The sequence below is a fragment of the Mauremys mutica genome, chromosome 8 (assembly GCF_020497125.1).
Source record: "Mauremys mutica isolate MM-2020 ecotype Southern chromosome 8, ASM2049712v1, whole genome shotgun sequence".
NCBI classification, from domain to species: Eukaryota; Metazoa; Chordata; order Testudines; family Geoemydidae; genus Mauremys; species Mauremys mutica.
The window spans coordinates 109,445,208-109,452,945 of record NC_059079.1 but is presented as its reverse complement, the minus strand read 5'-3'; positions in this window follow the sequence as shown (position 1 = coordinate 109,452,945).

The window sequence follows — 7,738 nt, the reverse complement described above, 5'->3', positions numbered from 1 at the left end:
AAATAAAGCTGAGAAAAGGGCTTGAGCCGGACTCTGGGTGCAGTGCCCCTCTCTCCTGGGCCGAGGGGTCAGGCCAGCAGCCACGGGCCGGACGGAGACGCTTCGTTTGCTAAGGTCGAAGTGCTCCGTCAAAACACTTTGAAAATTTGTCGTCAGATTTCGATGAAATCGATACACTCCTGCAAAACGTTTGGAATCCAACAATGCAATGCAGCATTTTCCAGTGGAAGAGTGTTGCGTGGCCAATGCGAAATGCTAGACACCCTGGGCAGGTTGGAGGCAGAGCACTGTCCTGTCCAGGAGCCCTCCCGACACAGGGTCCCGAGAAGCCCCCTGTTCTCTGGGAACCATGCAGTCACTGCTGGCACAAGTCACCCCCAGTCCCGTAGCAGCTCTGAATGTGAACTATGTGGCTGGGACAATGCCCTGCAGAGACGAAGGACGATAAGGCTCCATCTTCCCTAGCCCTGTTTGCAATGCAGGGAGACCTAGTGGCTGGTTTTCAGCTGATCACGCTCCTTTTTAAGCTGCGTTGACCAGACTTGTTCCCAGCAGGATTAGCTGTAAACCACAGCGTTGGCAGCTGAAAACCCCGTCGATGCCACGGCTACCGATGTTGCCACAGTGTTGAATTTTCCTAAACTGTCCTTAGTGTGGAGACAGGATGTAGGAGGTTTGTTTCCACAGCCCATGTTGCTGCTCTGCCTCTCGGTGCTACACGCAGGACTCCAGCGTCCATCGAGGATCAGAACGCCTTGGCCATGTTCATGTTAGGAATGAGCATCCTCTGAGTAGTTTCGAAGGTGGTGGTGTCCGCAGATCCTCACTTCAGACTAAACCGATCTGCCGGTTACTTGATAACTGACAGGGACAGGGGAAGTGGGCTGACGAGGACGCTAAGCATTCACAGCCCCTGCAGAGCTTTGCCGTTAACATGTCAACAGCAATGAAGCATTGTGCGATGGTTGATGATGCTTGCAGGCAGCAGCTGTTTTCAAATCTCTTTTCCATCTGAGTCAGTCCAGAGTCAAATGATATAGTCCTAAACCCAGACTTCACTGCTGCCAGGCTGGAATGAGTGTGAGTCTCATCAAGAGGACCCTGGGGTTCTAGCACTGATGTTTGCACGTTTGTTGCTGTAATTAAAAGGGAAGAGGAAGAGTGTAAACTTGCAACGTGCTGCTGCATTCCAGTTTGTGACACCCTATAACCTCACTCTAGACAGGAGCACACACCTCCTCCGACCAGGGGGCCGTCTGACTCAGAGAGAGGCACAAGAATCCCCATCCTGGGCACGGACGGACCAACTTGTCCGTACGGGAAGTTCCCAGGCAGCACGTGGTCGACTTTTGCCTTGAAGCAGAAGGATTTATAGACCTAATTCTTTACTTCTGTTTAGAGTAATCATGGACATTCTCATTTTCCTGATAAATATCTAATCCTTCATTGACTGCTGATAAGCTCCTGTGATCTTGTGGCAAGGAGTTCCACAGGCTAATTTTGTGTTGTGCAAAATATTTCCTTCCATCAGTTTTAAGTGTGCTGTTTTTCTGGTTGTTCTGGTGCTAGGAGAAGGGCTTCAGAGGAGCATCCGTTCATTACTGTCAGTCCCTCGGGTATGTGTTCATTTCCTCCCTACTCCAGGTAGCCCAATCTTTTCAATCCCTGCACTCTTGTTTGTCTGTTAACCCTTTCCCTGAGTCTGACTGGCCAGTCCCTAGAGGAATTAGATGTCCCTTTTCGGGGGAGAGGACTTTCTACACGTTTTGAGGTCCTGTCTGCTCTGGAGTTTTTACTGCGTTTAGGAGCCAGGTTTAATTGGGGGTTAAAGGAGGTCCTAACAGGCTGGGCTGGCATGGGTGGGGCAAATCAATGCTTGCGAGTCATTGGATAGCCTGGAACCGATCTCGAATTTCATTCCAACACAGCTCACTCTGGCCAGCCAGGCTGGGCTAGCAACCCAGGTGACTGTGGCCACAGGAACAGCGCAGAGGGTGCTTGGGCGGTAGCTTCAGTGGACAGCTGGTGAGTTTGGATCATATTATCGACTGCTGCTAACCCAAGGCCCGGTCAGTATCCACAGCTGGAGCCCATTCAAATCCCGTTGTATCCAGCTAGACATGGGAACCTTCCTGAGAGCCTCTCTTCATGGCCTGGCACAGGCTGCCTTTATGAGGCCAGTGAGTTGCAGATGCCCTTTTCCTTCCCTTCCTCATCAGTACACTCTGTTCCCCATGGCCCCACTCGAGCCCAGCGTCACCCTATGGCGCTCGTTGCCTGAGCCTGGGGGAGGGGCTTACAAGCCCATGGGGGCCTCGCCCGGCAATGGTGCGATATGTTGCTGGGTAACTCTGTATGGATGGCCGCTATCTTGGGCGGGAACAGGAGGCAGAGTTCCCAGCTCACTAGCTATGAGGGGTGGCTGGAGCTGGGATGCTGGTGCTGCTTTTTACTACCAAGCAGGTGAACCGGACACTGGAATCCCGTCTCCAGCTGGCCTTCCTGGGATGGGGTCTGCAGGGCAGGGCAGCGGCTGGCTGGGCGCGGTGCAGGGTCATGGCTCCCGAGTTTTTAATAAGCCATACAACCCGGTGGAGTCCTGAGTCTGATCTCTCTCCTCTCCAATGCATCACCCCTGCTTTAGGCCAATGCCAGCTAGAGGAGAATCAGGGCCAAATGGTCTGAGACAACCTCACACAGTCTGGGCTGAAGTCTGCTACCCGGGGAGGCCTGGTTCTGGCCAGCTCAAAGATCAGCCCCAACCCCTCTTTCCCCAGTTATAGAAGATCTCCCATGTTGCTCCTCATAAACCAGAGGCTGCTATGATCTCTTCAAGTCCCGATTCACCCCCGCCCTGCCAAGGATCAGACACTAAGGCTGCTGGACAGAAAGGTACCTGTCTTAACTGGGTCCATGGAGTTTGCTTCCGTTTAAAGCCATTAGCAAAGCCTCAGCCAGCCCCAGCATCTGCGCTGAGCACTAAAATTAAAGGATTAACAAAGTGCTGGCCAGCAGCTGAGCTACAAAGGTGCAGGTGGGATGCATCCCGCTAGGCGTGGGAGCCAGCAAGAAAGGCCAGATTGTTAAATCAAGAAGCAGGCATCACGCCGGCTGGTTAAATGACTAACCCCTGCTCCCCGTGCAGTATGCGGCTTCTGTTCTGCTTGGCACAGGTGTGGCTTGGAGGGGGCTGGAAGGGCAGTTGAATTCGGGGGGAGCATTAAGGAAAGGCTCTGCTGAGCCCTGTCAGAGCTGAGCTGCTCTGCGGGCTACGGGGTTAATCCAGGAGAGACAGCCACAGGACGGGCATGCCCAGGTGGAAAGCCCTGGACTGGACACACACCTGTGGACAGAACACAGACAACCCCTGCACCCCCCCACAACCTACAGACCCGCACTGAGGAGGGCTGGATTTCACGGAGGAAAGCGGGAGCCCATTTCTTCAGGTGGCTTCGCAAAAGCCTGTGAGAAGCTGGAGAGACGCTGCTGAAAATAACCCGTTGGAAAGGGCGCGTTCAGCTCCCCCATCCTGGGATGCGAGGTCGTGAGACCAATGCCCTCATTAACCGACACCAAGCTGTTTACGGGGCACAGATGAATTATCCTGCCCTGATGGCATCTTACAAAAGGCGTATAAATGAGAACCGCCGTTGCGGAAAATGCATCCTCGGCTTGTTAATGAGATGGGGGACTGTGTGTGTGTGTGTGTGTGTGTGTGTGTGTGTGGTGCACAAGGAGGATGGGTACCTGGGCCGACTGGTTTCACATGGGGATTCCTGGGAACATCTCATGAAGCCCAGCTGACAACAGGTTGTGTTTTCAATGTATAGAAGAGCTCAGTACATATGGTAGGGGGAGGCAGATGGCGTTTGGTAGAGGGGGCCGTGTGCAAGGTTCCCATGTACAGCTCTGCCAATTCACTGCAATCCTCCCACTATTCCAACCCCTGGTATGCCCCGGCAGCCCTGCCCTGCAGCTCCTTGCACTCTTCCTGGTCCTCGGAGATCTTGGCTGTGGACTTGTGTCAGACTGTGAGGAGTTTCTGTAACATGGGCAGATGTCCATCAGGGACAAGGGTAGGACCCAGCACACTGACAGGTCGGGCCTATCCAGTTAGTGCCCTGAGGTCTGGGTATAAACCCCAGTGAAGTCAATGGGAGTCTTTCCACTGAGTTCACTGGGCTTTGGATCAGAATCCTAACTGTACCATTACATAGATTCATGGATTCCAAGGCCAGAAGGGACAGAGGTCATCTAGTCTGACCTCCTGCACAGCACGGGCCAGTGCCCTGCTCCTCCTAGAGCAGAGCTTTTCGGAAAACCGTTGATTTAGAAATGATCAGTGAAGGAGAATCCACCACACCTCTTGGTAAATTGTTCAGATGGTTAATTACCCTCACTGTGAAGAATCTACGCCTAATTTCCAGTCTGAACGTGTCTAGCTTCAACTTCCAGCCATTGGATCAGGTTATGCCTTTCTCTGCTAGATTGAAGAGCCCAGTAAATAAATCTGTTCCCAATGTAGGTACTTATAGACTGGAATCAATTCACCCCTTAACCTTCTCTTCGTTAAGCTAAGTGGATTGAGCAATTTGAGTCATTTGCCATAAGGCAGGTTTTCTAATCCTTTAATCTTTCTCGTGGCTCTTCTCTGAACCCTCCCCAATTTACCAGCCTCCTTCTGGAACTGTGGGTACTAGCAGTGGACATGGGATTCCAGCAGCAGTTGCACCAGTGCCAAATGTAGAGATAAACTAACCTCTCCACTTCTATTTAGATCCCCCTGTTTTTATGCATCCCAGGATGGCAGTTGCCCTTTTGGCCACAGTCACGTTGGGAGCTCGTGTTCAGCTGATTATCCACCACGACCCCAAACTCTTTTTCAGAGTCATTGCTTCCCAGGATGGAGTCCGCCATCCTGTACATATGGCCAACATTCTCTGCTCCCCAAGGTATACATTTAGCCACACATATTGTTTGCTTGCCAGTTTACCAAGTGATCCAGTGACCTGTCCTCTGCATTATTTACCATTCTTCCAATTTTTTTGTTTAATTTGCAAACTTTATTAGTGATGATTTTATGAAGGAGCACAGCAGGATGCCAGCTAGCTTGGAGAAACTTGTGACTAGCTGCAGGTATTTGAGCACCTATAGATAACTTCCCTATGTGCAACATATATGTTGCATCTTATGGTCATTGTGTATCTTGTATCCATTCAGTTGCAACAGTGCTTGCAAAAGAAACCCAGGGCTGGGATTCGCTATCGGCAGGTAGAATTCTCAGACTGGTCTTGTATGGCTCAATGGGTGCCTCCGGCTGTAAGGTTGACCGGGCTAAGTAATACATTGCAAAATATTGTCTGGTCCCTGTCTTCCAGTACCTGGAACCAGTCCAAAAACCTTGGGCTGCGAATTCTCCCTGATCAATTAATTATTGCAGATAGAGAAATTGCTAAGCAAGAAGTGGCTTTTAATTTGGAGCAGCTACTCATCTATTCCTTGCGTAGCTCTTAATCTGGAGAAAACACAACTGATTAAAAGTAGGAGGCTTGAAACAGATGATCTTAATTTAGAGGCAATGTTTGCTGTTTTGACAAAAATAGGAATGTGCTCTCTTTGGAGAGAATGCTTTCTGCGAAGCCCAACAGCTCGGAGTCAGAAGGGAACGTTCAAGAACAATTCGAGTAATGAGAGACGGCTTTGTAAAATTCATGGAAAATTTCAGATAAATAGGCCTGAGATAATCTAGCCAATGCTGATAACGGTATAACAATGTATGTCCCCATCTCCCGGCTCAATGACCCCAATGGCCTGGTGCTATACTGTTGGCCTGCGATCCTAAAGCTAAGGAGGATTTGGCTGGGAGACTGCTAATGAGAGCCCAGCTGGTGGGTGGGAGTGATTGTGGTGATTCCTGCTGACACAACACCACAGTGCAATGTCACAGATCACTGTGCCGCTGGAGGTGCGCGTTATGAAACCAGTGTCCTCACAGGTTGTGGTAACTCACCATCCGACAGTGTCATGTGCAAATTTTGATCACGACAATTATTTTCTGCCCATGTGGAAGTAGTTGTTATTTCCAAGTGTGCACAGTGCATGACAGACAATTAAACAGGCAAGTCCCTGCCCTGAGGAGCTTGCAATGTAAGGCCGGATTCTGTAGCCCATGCTCCCGGTGAGTATGCGAGAGGTCCCACTGAATACAAACCAGATCAAGACCAAGGAGAGAGAGGAACAGGAGTGTATGTGAGAGTTGGAAGTGAGGGACTTGGTGTGGGAAAGATAAGGGTTAGAGCGGTAAAGATCCTGAGATAAGCTATTGTCTGAAGCCCACATGCTTTGAGTTGTGTGCACACATCTTAGGTTTTTTAGCGTACAGCAGTACATTGTGAGAGGAGAACAGTCTGCCAAGAGAGCGGAGTGTAAAATGGAGATCAGCGTTGGCAGAATAACCAACGGACTAATCTTCACTTCCTACCCTATACTGTTATTGTGCACCGTTAAAACAAGTGCCGGGCTGCACCCAGAAGTGGCTGCACTTCAGTGGTGGGTAAAGTGATTGTAACGTGTAGTTTGGGGGAGAAATATAGCACAAGGGCAGCATCGGATCCCCTTTAAAGTCTGATACTTGTAGCAATCGGAGAGAACTGGACACCACGTGGCGGTGTCATATCATGCACATTCTCCCTTCAAGACCAAATGCCTCTCCCCATAGCCCCGGCAATAGCTTCTGCCTTTACCAGGAGATCCCTGTGTGGCTCTGCCTCAGAGCAGCCCAGGGAACTGCTGTAGTGGCCCTAGAGACAAGTGCCTGGGCTGCAGTTTGTAGCTGGTGCCGCTACCGGTGCCCTGCCGTCACTCCTCTTTCTGCAGATTGGTCTTGCCACATCTCTGCAGTGGGAGAGACTAAGCTGGGAGGAGGAGACGGAGACCCCCTCCCAGATCACATCGTACAATGGGTTGGTTCATTAGGGACTCCAGTGGCAACAAGCACCATGGCTTGGGAAGGAGATCTTCTCTAATCAGCAGCACCTTCCAGTCCAGCTGCACTCCAGCACTGGGTGATTCAGGGTGTGTCTACACTGCAATTAAAAACCTGTGGCTGGCCTGGGCCAGCTGACTTGGGCTCCCCGGGCTGGTTGATTGTGGTGTAGACGTTTGGGCTGCAGCCCGAGCTCTCAGACCCTCTCACTTCGCCACATCCTAAAGCCAAGGCTCCCACCTGGGTTCGAACATCTGCACTGCCCTTAGACAGCTCCTTAACCGAGCTCCAGGAGCCGGAGACAGTTGGCACTGGCCAGCCGTGGGTATTGAATTGCAGTGTTGACAGACCCTGAGCGACTGACAGATGAACTAGTGACACCAAGCACTAGTCATGGGGAGAGCTGGCCAGGAATTTTTTAGCGACACTTCTTTTTCCCATTGAAGAATGTTGACTTGTCAAAACCAAAACTGCCGGTCACCTTTGACAAATCACCTACTTAAAAAAAAAATGTAAAAGAAGTTTTTACATGTGACATTTTTTAAATGAAACCTTTTGTTGTCTGCTTCAAGAGACCTTTGTTTCGAAATGTCAGTTACAGCTTAGTTATAGTGGAAAAAGAAGTCAAATTCTAAATGTTCAGAAATGATCAAAACGCCACTTTTTGATTGACGTGGCTCTACATTTTTTCCCTCCAGATTATCAGTTTGTGAAAAGGTGAGAGATTTTTGTCCCAGTTCAGGATGGGAAAAC